The 14,227-nt window shown below is 39.5% G+C and overlaps 1 long non-coding RNA gene across 1 annotated transcript; it reads right to left on the bottom strand.

The window, feature by feature from the left end:
- Positions 1-6,420: 6,420 nt before the first annotated feature.
- Positions 6,421-11,906, bottom strand: LOC125405907 (uncharacterized). The gene is made up of 2 exons (XR_007233721.3): positions 11,749-11,906; positions 6,421-11,597 (listed from the first exon to the last, which is right to left on the bottom strand). It is a non-coding gene; the product is annotated as an uncharacterized LOC125405907 (long non-coding RNA).
- Between the last annotated feature and the right edge of the window lie 2,321 nt (positions 11,907-14,227).

Genomic DNA, 14,227 nt, shown 5'->3' on the forward strand with positions numbered 1-14,227 from the left:
CCTTGTGGAAGAAGGAACAGAAAATTAAGAGTCAAAGGACCAAGACACTTTCTGATAGATAGTTCTAGACATGTCAGGAAAGCTGTACCCACTAAATTTCTATGTTATGAGTACCTGAACAAGGCTAACAAGACATTCCCAGATGACACACCAAAGTGGATAGGGGAAATTTCACAAGACCCCACCCATAGATAAAGGCTACAGGCTATCAACGGCTGCTGAGAGAGGTTCATTCTTCTCCAAGACCAAGCTCCCTGATAGGTTATCGAGTTGTAACTGATGAACCCTAAATACATACTCATATAAGCACACTCAAAAGACATACCTACCCCCACACCCAATGGATCACACAGGTCTTCTCTTCCAAACCATCACCACCACTGCCTGCTCATTGCTTTATCCCAGTCTCCAACTCCAACAGATATTCCTTGAAAACCCAAAAGCCACTCTGGTCAGGAAAACAGGTAGGCTAACTGCAGATCTTCACCTCTCCCTCCAGTTCTTCAAATTTGACTCCCTAATCTCATTCCCCCGCTCTCTAGCAGACCACCTCATACTGCCTCCTCTGCTCCCCTTCCCCAGCTCTGGAGGATCATACAGATCTTCCCCTTCAACCTTTATTCCCCCCAATAACTTTATTTCCCCTTTATTTTCTCAGGCCCCAGAAAGCATCCAGTGAGAACCTATCACCTAAACCTGCTAAAGAAGCAAGCAGGCCAACAAAAGCATGTAAGCAAACTTCAGATCTTCACTCTCCAACCTTTCCTCCAAATCTAATCCCCCAGTCTCTTCACAAGCTCTTCACCAATCTACCTGCTGTAGCCTCTTCTCACTCTCTGCCCCCATTCCCAGGAGTTTAAGCAGAGCAGGCAGAGTACCCTACTTTCTTCTATCCAGTAGACTCCAAGAGACATCCCTTCTAGTCCATCCCCATTTCGAAATGTCAGCTCCCAATACATAACTCACTCTACCCAGAACCCCAGTGGCCATATTGATCAGGATTCTAGAATTCCCTACCAGGAAACACACAGCCACCACTCCCTCCTAAGAATAATAGAGGGAAATAGAAAGTAAGAAACAAAACATCCACCCAATAAAGACAAGACCAGATATCAGCACCTCAAATTACAATCTTTTCAAACCCAATACCAGTATAAATAGATGCCAGCATAAAAACACTATCAATAACTTCCAGGACAATGTGTCTTCAGTAGATCCAAGCAGCCCTACCACAGTGGGTCTGAGAATTACAACATAGCTGAAGCACAAGACAAAGACCTTAAAATGGCCTTTATGAGCTGAGCAGTGGTGATACACACCTTTATCCCCAGCAGAGGCAGGTGGATCTTGGTGGGTTCGAGGTCAGCCTGGGCTATAGATCAAGTTCCAGGACAGGCTCCAAAGCTACACAGAGAAATTCTGTCTCTAAAAACAAAACCAAACAAATAAAAAGCCTTTATGGATATGATAGGGGTCTTTTAAGAGAAAATAAATCCCTTAAAGACATCTGTGAAAATACAAACAGACAGTGGAAGGAAATGGACAAGACAACTCAAGGCCTAAAATCAGGAAATCCAAATTGTGGGAAACCTGGAAATGAAAAGTTTAGGAACTCAAATAGGAACCACAGAGGCAAACCTTACCAATAGAATACAAGAGATGAAAGAGTGAATCTGCGGCATTGAAGACACAAGAAATGGAAACCTCAGTCAAAGAAAACATTAAAGATTCTGGAAATCTGAGATATGATAAAAAGACTAAGAAATCAAATCTAAGAATAATAGTAATACAAGAAGGAGAAGAAACCCAGGCCAAAGGCCCAGAAAATATTTTCAATAAAATCATAAAAAAATTTCTCTAACCTAAAGAAGAACATTCCTATAAAGATACAAGAAGCTTATATAACAAGAAAATGACGGGACCAGTAAAGAAAGTCCTGTAGGCACAGAATATTCAAAACACTAAACATACAGAAACATACAGAACAAAAAAAATTATTAAAAACTGTAAGAGAAAAAGACCAAGTGATATACAAAGGTAGACCTGTTAGAAATACACGTGACTTCTCAGTGAAGACTCTAAAAGCAAGAAGGGCCTGGAAAGAAGTTCTGCAGACTCTAAGAGATCACAATTGCCAGCTTAGAGTAATATACCAAGGAAAACACAATAGATGTGTTTCAATCACAATAGATGGAGAAAATAAGACATTCTATGATAAAAACCAAATTTAAGAAATATCTATGTATAAATTTACTCAATGGAAAATGCTAGAAGGGAAACTCCAACCTAAAGAAGTTAACCATACCCAAGAAAACACAAGGAATAAACAATCACTGACCAGCAAATCAAAAGAGGGGAAGCATAAACACACAACAACAAAATGACAGGAATCAACGACCATCGGTCCTTGGTATCTCTCAACATTAAGCGTCTTAATTCCCCAATAAAAAGACACAGCCTAACAGAATGGATGTGAAAACAGGATCCATCCTTCTCGCACATCCAAGAAACACACCTTAACATAAAGAATAGACATCACCTCCAGGCAAACAGTCGGAAATATATTCCAAGAAAAATGGACATAAGAAATAAGCTGAAGTAGCCATTTTAATACATGACAAAATAGACTTCAAACCAAAACTAACCAGAAAAGACAATTGAAATAACACTCTGCATTCTATTTGATCACAAAGATTGAAATGCCAGAACTAATTGATGTACAAATCAAATAGATGTAAAAGACATTTTATATGCTCAGATGCAAGTTAAAGCAGGTCATCTACAACAACAAGCTTTAAACTCGTGGAAGCTGAACTACTCAGTGTAGTAAGAAAAATAGATCAACACATAAAGACTTTCTAGAACTCAATGAAAATTAAAACACAACATACCCAAACTTATGGGACACAATGAAGACTATTGGAAGCAGTAAGTTCATAACACTATTGTCTACTTAAAAAAATTGAAGAAATCTCATGCTAGAAACTTAAAAGCACTTGAAAGCTCTAGAACAAAAACAAGAAATTGCGCTCAAAAAGAATTAGATAACAGCAAATACTCAAACTCAGGCTGTAATCTGCCACGGACCGGCTCAGGGGAGCCACTCAGACCATGGGAGAAGCAGGGTCTTGGTAACAAGAAGGCACAAGTTCGGCGAATGACAGACAGACACAACACACAAGAGAGTAGTTGGAATCTGCTGCGATTTTACTGAATTCATGTTTTCATTATATAGTATTCAAACAAAGAACAAATCAGAAGGTCATGCATGTATCATTGATTGGCACAGTATGAAAGCTTCTTTTAGTCACATCAGCGATATTTAAGAAAAGTATATTATCAGGAACAGGTGTTAGACATAAAGCATCCTTAGAAGAGGAAATCTTGTGCTTGGGAACATAAACCTCAAACAAGTAGTTTCTTCTTATGAACAGAAAGTTTCTGTCTCATTATTGCTATCATGGTCCTTCCTCTTTCTAACCCTTTCTTTATTTCATCTAGTGACCAAATATGTCTAATCAGTTCTCTGCACCTGCTGAAATATACTTTCTTGTACCTTCTTATGCAGTGGACACCATGGGGGTTGGGATCTAGCAAGTCTATTCATGAAGTTCAAAGTATAATATAACAGTCTTTGTCCATCAACATTAACCCATCTATTCCCTTGCTCATCATACACCCCGTGTACGACAAAGGTTCTGCTGTAGTCTTATACATTCCCATACCGTGTTTCCCTATCCCAGAGCTGTTCCTGAAGAGAATGATCCTTGTCTTGTATATATAAAGACTATCATTACTATGAAAGAGGTTGTGCAAAGCCCATATCCCGCATAGCCAGCTAATTGAGAAACCCTTCTATGCCTCAGCAGTGACTAATACCGGGCCATTGCCACTGACCTCCAGGAAGCCTAGTCCCATGGGACACATAGCTCCCATCCGGCATAATGACATAAATCATGTCACACAGATGACACACTGGAGTTGGTGTGCCATTTCCCGGTGTTTTGTTTTTAAGACATAGCTCAAGGATATCTCGTTTCATTGTATGCAAGGACTTGAGCAACAATCTGAAGAGACAAGGAAGCAGCAGAACTGCTAGGGGGAGGAGAAAAATGAGAATCCCAATAAAGATAAAATATTGTAACCAATATAATGGATTAAGGAATATGATATCAGCTTCTAAAGCTGCAGCCAAGGAGTCAAGGGATCTCTCAGAGAGATGACTGCTACTAATTGTTGCAATATCTTTCTGCAGGGCCTCCATATCGTGTGTAATATCAGCATCATGCCATACCCCTTGTAAATGGTTTTTATCTCTATCTCAATCCTGGCTAGTATTATAAGGTAACAGAGTAACACAAATAAAATTGTATGCAGCATGGCATTTAGCCCCTAACCTAGTCTGTAAATTACTTAAATCTTGGCCCAAGCTAAAACCATCTCCTCTAAGACATTAATCTTAGACTCCAGCTTTTTGTCAATAAGTGACTGAGTAGATAAGGTGACAGAAACATTCTAATTCATTTCATTAACTACATGAACAGTATGAATTTCTTTTACTAAGGCAGTTGTAGCTACTGCAAAGGAGGTAAGTATAGTAACGAGTGCAGAAATTCCAAGTAAAATGGCTGCCACAAAACACTTAGGCCCCATAAGATTATGAAACTTCTTCAATGTCTACAGAGCAGAGTTTTCATACCAAGTTTCATTTTTTAAGTCAACAGGAAGAATAACAAAGGAAGGGCGTTTAACAATGATCATAACAGAAAGATCCTTATCCAATGCAGAACCAATATAATTGGTCAAACAACAAGCAAAACATTGTTTCTTAAAGCATTTCCCTTTCTGAGAAATATTAATGTGAGAAAACACACCTAATATGAGGGCATAGGGATAAGCCACACAAGTACGAACTTAAACAGGAATGGATTTAGTTGTGTTCAGCTTTTTCTGAAATATCTTATTAGCAGTGGCTGCAAGGTGAAACAAGTCTGGGTGAGCATGAGTAAGATTATTGTTAGGACTGTGAACCACCCAGGTGGCTCAACAAACCCTGGAGACTGGACTGGTTCTCTATATAGATCTTTAGGATTATATTCATAAAATTTTGCAGCTTGGAACTTAATGTAATTATTATAGAGATGGTTCCCTGCTGTATTAGAGAAGTCCCGTATTTCTATCTGAATTCCTCGAGGGTGAAACTTAGCTGCTGAGTATGGAAACCCACAAATGAGCCAGGTGGGAAGGCCAATTAGACTACCATCCCAAAATTGAATTTTATCTCTAATTTTTCAATACAGGAAGGTAAAGGCATAAAAAAGTCTATAAAGAAGTTATCATTATAATTAGTTAACAATTGTTAACATTGTTACGGAAAGCATTCTGGTAGGAAATTTTTTCTGCCCCTTTGAGAATAAGGCGTGAGGGTCCTACATTTTCCCAGTCCTCTTGGTCCTAAGGGTCAGCTCAATCATGAGCTGGCTTTGCTAACTTTGGACAAATTGTTTCTTATAATTATAGATTCTTAGTATGTTTCTTTTGACTTAGCATTTTAACCAGGGATTATTGGACAATGTATTCTTTTAACTGTTTCCAGCTGACTTTGGGGCATCATTGTCAAGAGTTAACAAAGGTGAAATGCTAGTCAAAAAGAGAAAATTTTAGGAACATTTGGTTTGTGGACTTTGTTGAAGAGCCAGGGAGCATTCACATCAGCTAGACTGGTCCACATCAGTTTTTAGCAAGTCCACAGTCTACAGTCATTTCGAACAAGTTGTAGTCAGCACTTAATGCTTGTTTGTGTCTGCTAACCAAGGGGAAACCTGTTGAGACAAATTTAAACTAGGAACAGAAGTTAATACATTTGAAACTTTTAGGCCCATATTAAAATCCATATTATAGAAATAGCAAATAACAGGTATCTATAAAAGAGTAAAATTAGACTCATACCTTTGAGTACCAACAAAAACACAGAAAATCTTGAGCTTGTAACCCAAACTGTATATAGTCATTGTTTTATTGTTTATTAGTATTATCTTAAATTAATTTTTTGACCCTTAATGTTTATGAACTTTTATATCCTTAGACCTTTTTATATAATGAGCTAACAAGCTGGCTATAGCTTTGTATAAGGATCTGGATATCCTTCTTGCTCTTAAACTGGTATTATAGCTGACCTAGCCATTAATACAATCAGAGATCTTTGGAGGATAAATAAAAGATCAGCGGAACTGCAGATTCCTGGCAAGAGCCTACTCGTTACCTAGAAAAGAGAGGAATTACCTGTCCAAGGTCACTGTTCGGGTGCCACCTGCCACGGACCGGCTCAGGGGAGCCACTCAGACCATGGGAGAAGCAGGATCTTGGTAACAGGAAGGCACAAGTTCGGCGAATGACAGACAGACACAACACACAAGAGAGTAGTTGGAATCTGCTGCGATTTTACTGAATTCATGTTTTCATTATATAGTATTCAAACAAAGAACAAATCAGAAGGTCATGCATGTATCATTGGTTGGCACAGTATGAAAGCTTCTTTTAGTCACATCAGCGATATTTAAGAAAAGTATATTATCAGGAACAGGTGTTAGACATAAAGCATCCTTAGAAGAGGAAATCTTGTGCTTGGGAACATAAACCTCAAACAAGTGGCTTCTTCTTATGAACAGAAGTTTCTGTCTCATTATTGCTATCATGGCCCTTCCTCTTTCTAACCCTTTCTTTATTTCATCTAGTGACCAAATATGTCTAATCAGTTCTCTGCACCTGCTGAAATATACTTTCTTGTACCTTCTTATGCAGTGGACACCATGGGGGTTGGGATCTAGCAAGCCTATTCATAAAGTTCAAAGTATAATATAACAGTCTTTGTCCATCAACATTAACCCATCTATTCCCTTGCTCATCATACACCCCGTGTACGACAAAGGTTCTGCTGTAGTCTTATACATTCCCATACCGTGTTTCCCTATCCCAGAGCTGTTCCTGAAGAGAATGATCCTTGTCTTGTATATATAAAGACTATCATTATTATGAAAGAGGTTGTGCAAAGCCCATATCCCGCATAGCCAGCTAATTGAGAAACCCTTCTATGCCTCAGCAGTGACTAATATCGGGCCATTGCCATTGACCTCCAGGAAGCCTAGTCCCATGGGACACATTGCTCCCATCCGGCATAATGACATATATCATGTCACACAGACGACACTGGAGTTGGTGTGGCAGTAATCAATAAAATAGAAAAACAAAACAAATAAACAACACACTCAGACAGTGGTGTCCCATGCCTTTAATCCCAGCACTCAGGAAGCAGGGGTAGGTATATCTCTGTGAGTATGAGGCCAGCCTGGTCTACAGCGTGAGCTCCAGTTCAGGCTCAAAGCTACAGAGAAACTCTGTCTTGAAAAGAAAAAAGAAAGAATTAATGAAACAAATACTTGGTTCTTTGAGAATATCATTAAATTGACAAAACCTTGGCCAATGTAAGTTAAAGGCAGAGAAAAAATATCCATATAACAAAATTAGAGATGAAAGGGTAACACACACAATGAGCAAATCCAGAGTCATTAGGACATGCTTTAAAACCCTGCACTCCACCAAGTGGGAAAATCTAAAAGAAAAAATAATTTTCCTGATATATACCAATTACCAAATTTAAATCAGTATCAGATAAGCAGTTTGAACAAACCTATAATCCCTAGTGAAACAGAAGTAGTAATTAAAATTCTACTAAACAAAGAAGAAGTCCAAAGCCAGATGGTGTTAGTGCAGAATTCTACCAGAAAGAAGAATTCATTCCAAATTATTCCACAAAATAAAACAGAAGGAATATTCCTAGTCTATGAAGGCACAGGACCCAAGTCATATAAACTAAACCACACAAAGACCCAACAAAGAAAAAGAATTACAGATCATATTTCCTCATGCACATAGATCCAAAAATTCTCAATAACATACTTGCAAATTGAATCCGAAAACATATCAAGGTCATCCATCACTACCAAGCAAGCTTCATCCCAGGGAGGCAAGAATCGCTTAACATATGTAAATTGATAAACATAATCCACCATATAAACAAACTCAAAGATAAAAACCAAATGACTATCTCATTAGATGCAGGAAAGGCCTTGACAAATCTGATACCACTTCATTATAAAAGTCCTGAGGAGATTAGAGATATAAGAGATACACTTTTGCATAATTAAGACTGTTGTAGGTTGTTTTCTTGTTTTGTTTTTCTTATTTGTTTTTGTTTTTATTTTACTCTTTTGACTCTTTGCTCTTTTGGGGACCACCACCTAGCTCCCAAATAAATCACACATAGAGTCTTATTCTTGTTTTAATCTGGCCTTGTCTTCACTTGTTTCTAGCCAACTTTTCTTAAATCATCCCATCTATTATTTGCCTCTGGACTTTATATCTTTCTCTATTTCTTTATACTTTTTTTTTTTACTTCTTTCTTTGTGGTTGGCTGTGTGGCTGTGTGGCTGGCCCCTAGTATCCTCCTCTCCTCCTTTTTTTTCGCTCCTTGATCTCTTTCTCCCCAATTTCTTTTGTCCTATTTATTCTCTCTGCCTGCCGACCTCACCTATCCTTTCTCCTTCCTTGTTACAGCCAGGTCGTTCAGCTCTTTATTAGACCAATCAGGTGTTTTAGACAGGTAAAGTAACACAGCTTTGCAGAGTTGAAAAGATCCAACATAAAAGAATACAACACATATTTGCATCATTAAATAAATGTCCCACAGTATAAACAAATATAATACATCTTAAAATAATATTCTATAGCAAAAGGCAGGTACAGTAAACTCATAGATAACATCAGCTTAGATAGAAAGAAACTCAAAGCAACTCCACTAAAATCAGGAACAAGACAAGATTGTCTACTCTCTTCACAGCTGTTCAATATAGTACTTCAAGTATTAGCTGGACACATACAACAACTGAATGGGATCAAGGGAATACTACAAATTGGAAAGGAAGAGGTCAAAGTATCTTTATTTGCATATGATATGATAGTATAATAAGTGACCCTAAAAATTTCCACAGAAAACTCCTAAAGCTGATAGGCACTATCAGCAAAATAGGTGAACACAAAATTAACCCCCCAAAACCAGTAGTCTTCCTATATACAAATGGACTAAGAAGAAAATCAGGGAAACAACACCTTCCACCAAGGTATTCCAACTGTCTTGGGATTAACTCTAAACAAGCAAGTGAAAGACTTGTATGATAAAAATTTTAAAACACTGAAGAAAGAAATTGAAGGAGATATCAGATGACAGAAAGACCTCCCATGCTCATGGATCAGTAGGATTAATATTGTAAAAATAGCCATTCTACAAAAACAATTTACATATTCAATGCAACCTCCATCAAAACTCTAACTCAATTCATAGATCCGAAAGGACAATGTTCAGCTTCATACAGAAAAACACACACAACAAACCAAAAATAGCTAAAACAATCATAAATAATAAAATATCTACTGGAGGTATCATCATTCCTTATCTCAGAGAAAGACAAAATGATAGTAATAAAAAAGCTATAGCAATAAGTCTATAGTGATAAAAAATAGCTACAAAGCTATATTAATAAAAATAGCATAGCATTGGCACAAAAACAGAAACGCTGATTAATGAAATCCACTGGAGACCCAGACACAAATCCACACACCGGATTTTTGATAAAGAAGCTGGAAATACACACTGCAAAAAGAGAAAGCATCTTCAACAAATGGTGCTATTTAAACTGGATGTCCACAGAGAAAGGCTCTAAGTGCACCCTAAGAGTAGCAGTCAAGATGTGGAAGTTAATAGAGCTGAGAAAGCTGGAACAAGGCACGCAACACTGCTGATCTGCAAGATCAGCCGGAAGAGGTTAGAGAAGATGTGATGCTGTCTGTCATATGTGTGGTCAGTCTGGGGCCAGTAGTGAAACCTAGGCCCAGCTGGGAGCTGTTTGTGCCCATTCAGTCACGGCAATTACAGATGTGCTGCAGGGTCCCTTCAGATATCTTGCTGTCATGGCTGGAGCATGCCCAGGGCAACTGAGGAAGACCAAATGATGAGATGGGACATCACAGTTATAGATCTAGAGATTCTCTGCCAAAAGTACGCCCTGAAGACCCAGACCCAGAAAACACCAATACTAGGGTTATCGTCTTCCTGGAATAGTAGAAAATAATAAAAATTAATTTGGTTTTAATTTATGTGTAAATGTGTGCATGTCATGTGAGTGTAGATGCCCAGAAGCAGAAGAGGGAGTTACATCCTTCTGGTCTAGATTTAAAGACAGGTGTGAGCCACTTGATGCTGGTGCTGGGAACGGAACTCTGGCCCTCTGTATAAACAAGTGTCTTTAACTACTTAGTCACCCTCCCAACTCCTATTTTCTCCTCTTTTAATAGTTGCATGCTTAAACCTTGTATGTCAGTTGCATATCTGGTATGGACTATGGTCTATTATTGAATATTTATATAGTCAATAAATGTTCAGTATCATCAGTGACTCTGATAATTCTTGATGAATCTTTGATGAACCAGTAATCCATGTCCTTAATGAGATGTATATCTAGGAATGAGAGAAAAGGGAATGGATAAGATTGAGGTTCTACGAAGCCAAAGAAGAGGCTCCTTATTTATGTTAAGTCCTCTTATCCCAAGGTGGGCTGCGACTCTATTTTATCACCCAGCAAGGAACTGGGTAAATATTCACAGCCATCTTCAGCCTGAATGTTCCATACTCACCCTGGACTGACATAGAAGCAGGCAGACCAGTCTGAAAGTGTTGACATTGTTTCTGGTCATTTAGCCCCATCAACTACAAAGGGTTGGGAAATGAGATTCGCAGGGTGTCAGACAGGAAATGGGAACAGTCTATGAGTACCAAAAGTCATAGTTGGAGACTGAGGAAATGGCTTAACAGAAAAAATAACTTGACTTGCAAACATATCTCATTCCAGGAGCCCATGTTAAAAAACAGATAAAAAGCATGACAGATGTTGTGGCACATGCCTTCTTTAATCCTGGCACTCTGGAGATACAAACAGGCAGATCTCTGAGTCTGAGACCAGCCTGGGGTCTGCATAATAAGTTCTAGGCAAGTCAAGGGCTATAAAAAACTGTAAAAAGGCCAAGAATGATGGCACATACTTGTAGAGAGGAGCCAGAAAAGGAAGACTGGAAAACCGCATGTTTGTTCTCTGGGTTGCTGTTTAAATACCCTGTGGGAGTGGTCTTGAGCATCTCTGGGGAGCGGGGAGTCATCATTTGACGAACTTTTGGAGTCCAGACTGAGACAACTCCCAGAGGAGAAAGCTTGGGATGGAACTTCCACCCAAACATTCCAGACTCTTTGGATATATGGATGCCAGGGGCTGGGGTGAAGCCTGAACCCAAACATTCCAGACTCTTTGGGTATAGGAGTGCTGGCTCAAGTCTGACTGCTTTCTGCAGGCATGAGGCGATGTGGGGAAGGGGAGAGTTGGGAGTTGGTGGGCTTATGCTCAGCGGAAGGTATGGCAGGAGAGGCATCTGGTTAACTGTCATCCTGGAGACCTCAGGCATCTGTTCCTTGAGGGTGATGAGAAGACAGGTTGCTAGGAGAAAAAAAATTGATTGTTATTATCAGCCCTATGAACGGGGCTAGCCATAGGGAAGGTGATTAGCTGCCAGAAAGAATGAGACAGACAAGTGTCCTGGTTGTACAGGAGAGGCAAGGGTGAATGAATGAGATGAAAGCAGATATACCCTTTAAAAACAGATTTCAGTTGCTGGATAGGTGCCCATACGAGCCTGGAGAGATGGTACCAATGGTGAAGTCCTAGGAGCTGGTGAGCTGGTGTAAGTGCTGGTGTTATTTGGAGAACCCTCCATAGGTTAGTCTTGGCCCAGGCAGGAGGAGTGACCTGTAAAATATGTTTAAAAATGGGTGGGGTCAAAATAGGTTCAGGAGACTGTCAGTTTTCACCAGATCAGATTTCTTGATACAGCAGCAGAACTTTACTCAGGAACCTGCAGGTATCTGTAAGACAGCTGGAATAGACTTACATCTTGGTGTTATAGCAAAAGACTATGGCTTTTAGGCTTAAAATCATGAACATTTTAGTAGACAATTAAAGGAAATTGGAAACTGTACCTCCGAAGATACATATGAAACCTGTTAATTTTGGACTACGAAGCCTGTGAAAGAGGCAGACCTGTCTGTATTTTTAGAAGGAAACTTAACAAATGAAGTAAAGAACTACTAGTACCTTAAGTCATCAATGCCATCAGACAGATCTAAGAGGGATAAGTAAATAAGCAGGAGTGAAACAGCTATTTTTAGCTACGCAGGCAATCAGAAGTCTCTCCATAGTCTTTGGAAAATACCAGTCTTAGAAGCAGTACTTGCCTTTAACTGCTGAGCCCAGCAGGCCCGAAGATTTTTCTGTGTGGGTAGGGTTCAGTCTACCTGTCTTGGCAGGGTGAGATGATCAATCCCCTGGTATAGTGTCCAGGAAGCTGATGCGGTGGAAGGCAGCTTTTTGCTGTGTGGGTGGCTTTGCCATATCCAAAGGCAAGCCTCAAGGCAGAAGGTCTTCTGCAACCATGCATCTTCTCGAAGGAGCTAAAGGATGCTGCAGGAGCTGGCATGTCTCTCTGTCACAAGAAGCTCTTTTGTTACAGATCTATAAAGGCGCTTGAGAATCAGGGTTTCATTACCTGTCGGGTATATCCAAATTAAACATATAAGTTAAATTTAGGCATATTGTTTACCCAATCAGTTACAACTTACTAATGCTAGTAGAGGCAAGAAGATTAGAAGGAAAATTTTAGTAAACCAAAGTATATTGGAGGCAGAATGTCTCCTTGGTAGGTTCAGCGCATGTGGGTACTCTTACGGAAGGTGGTGCTGAGGTTTCTATTTTGACCACAACCAGTAATGGCAGCTGTCTACTTGTTTGCATTTTCCCAGAGCTATTGTAATCTGGGGTTATAAGTTTTACAGATTTTAAAACAAGCACACATACACAGACACAAAATATGCATACTGTGGCTACATTATTTACACATATATGTTAATTAGCAGATAAACAAAATTTTTTTTCAAGAAATTGTGTCAGTTGACCAACTTAAAAATTATGGAGCAGGCTGCAGAAGCCAGGTTAGCACACAGGTGGTCCCTTTGAGGGCCACATCAGCAGATGCTGTAAGGGAGAATAGAAACACAAGAATGGAACACCTATGCATCTCAGAGTGGGAGGACAGGGGAACCTGATCCTTTGTAGGGAGAATCCCAGCATGACCAGATCACATGCCAGGAATGTAAACAAACAGCAAAGGGTGAAAGAAGCAGGGAGGGTGTTAGGCAGGAGAAGCAGGAACACAGTATCTAGGCCATGGGCATATGGGGCCTACATATGGGCATATGGAGCATACAAAATAAATGACCAAAATAATGATTTTTCCGTATCCATGTATAAAACAAAATTTAATGATTAAGAGGCTGTTGTGAGATATTTGATTACATTGTGTAAAGATATGTCACTGTGCTTGGTTTAATAAAAAGCTAAATGGCCAATAGCTAGGCAGAAGGTATAGTCAAGACTTCTGGACAGAGAGAACTCTAGGAAGTAGAAAGGGGAAGTCACCAGCCAGACACAGAGGAAGCAGGACTTGCAGGAGGAGAGATAAAAGCCACAAGCCACTGGCAGCGAGTAGATTAATAGAAATGGGCGATGTCAAGAGCAAGTTAGAAACAAGTTTAAGTAAGATATGGCTGAGTTTTTGTAATTAATAAGAAGCCTCTGTGTCATTATTTGTGTGCTGGCTGATGGGACAGAAAAAGACTCATAACATATATTGCCCAACACAGGGGCAAGTATTTCCACATAGGACCTGAGAAATCTTTAAAAGTTCCAAACACACAAACAAGGACCCAGACACAGCTTCCTAGTCCCACATACTCTCAAGTGGGTCACAGCTTACAGAAATGTGGCTTCCAGCTGCTGCTTGTAGGCTGGAGTCAGCCACCAGCACCATGTGCCAGCACTTTGTGTTAAGTTGAGTCATGTGGTGGCTGACTTGACAGTTTAAGACTTGTGTCACATTGCCAAAGAATGCTGCAGATGCCTAGTAACGCAAGGTCTAGACACACACACAAACACACACTAAAATGGTACAGTATGTTTTAAAATGTGCTTAGATTCTGAAAAAAAAAGAAAATGGGTACAGAGAGTTGTAGAAA

Source organism: Myodes glareolus, chromosome 7 (assembly GCF_982192425.1).
Source record: "Myodes glareolus chromosome 7, mMyoGla1.1, whole genome shotgun sequence".
Taxonomy (NCBI): Eukaryota; Metazoa; Chordata; class Mammalia; order Rodentia; family Cricetidae; genus Myodes; species Myodes glareolus.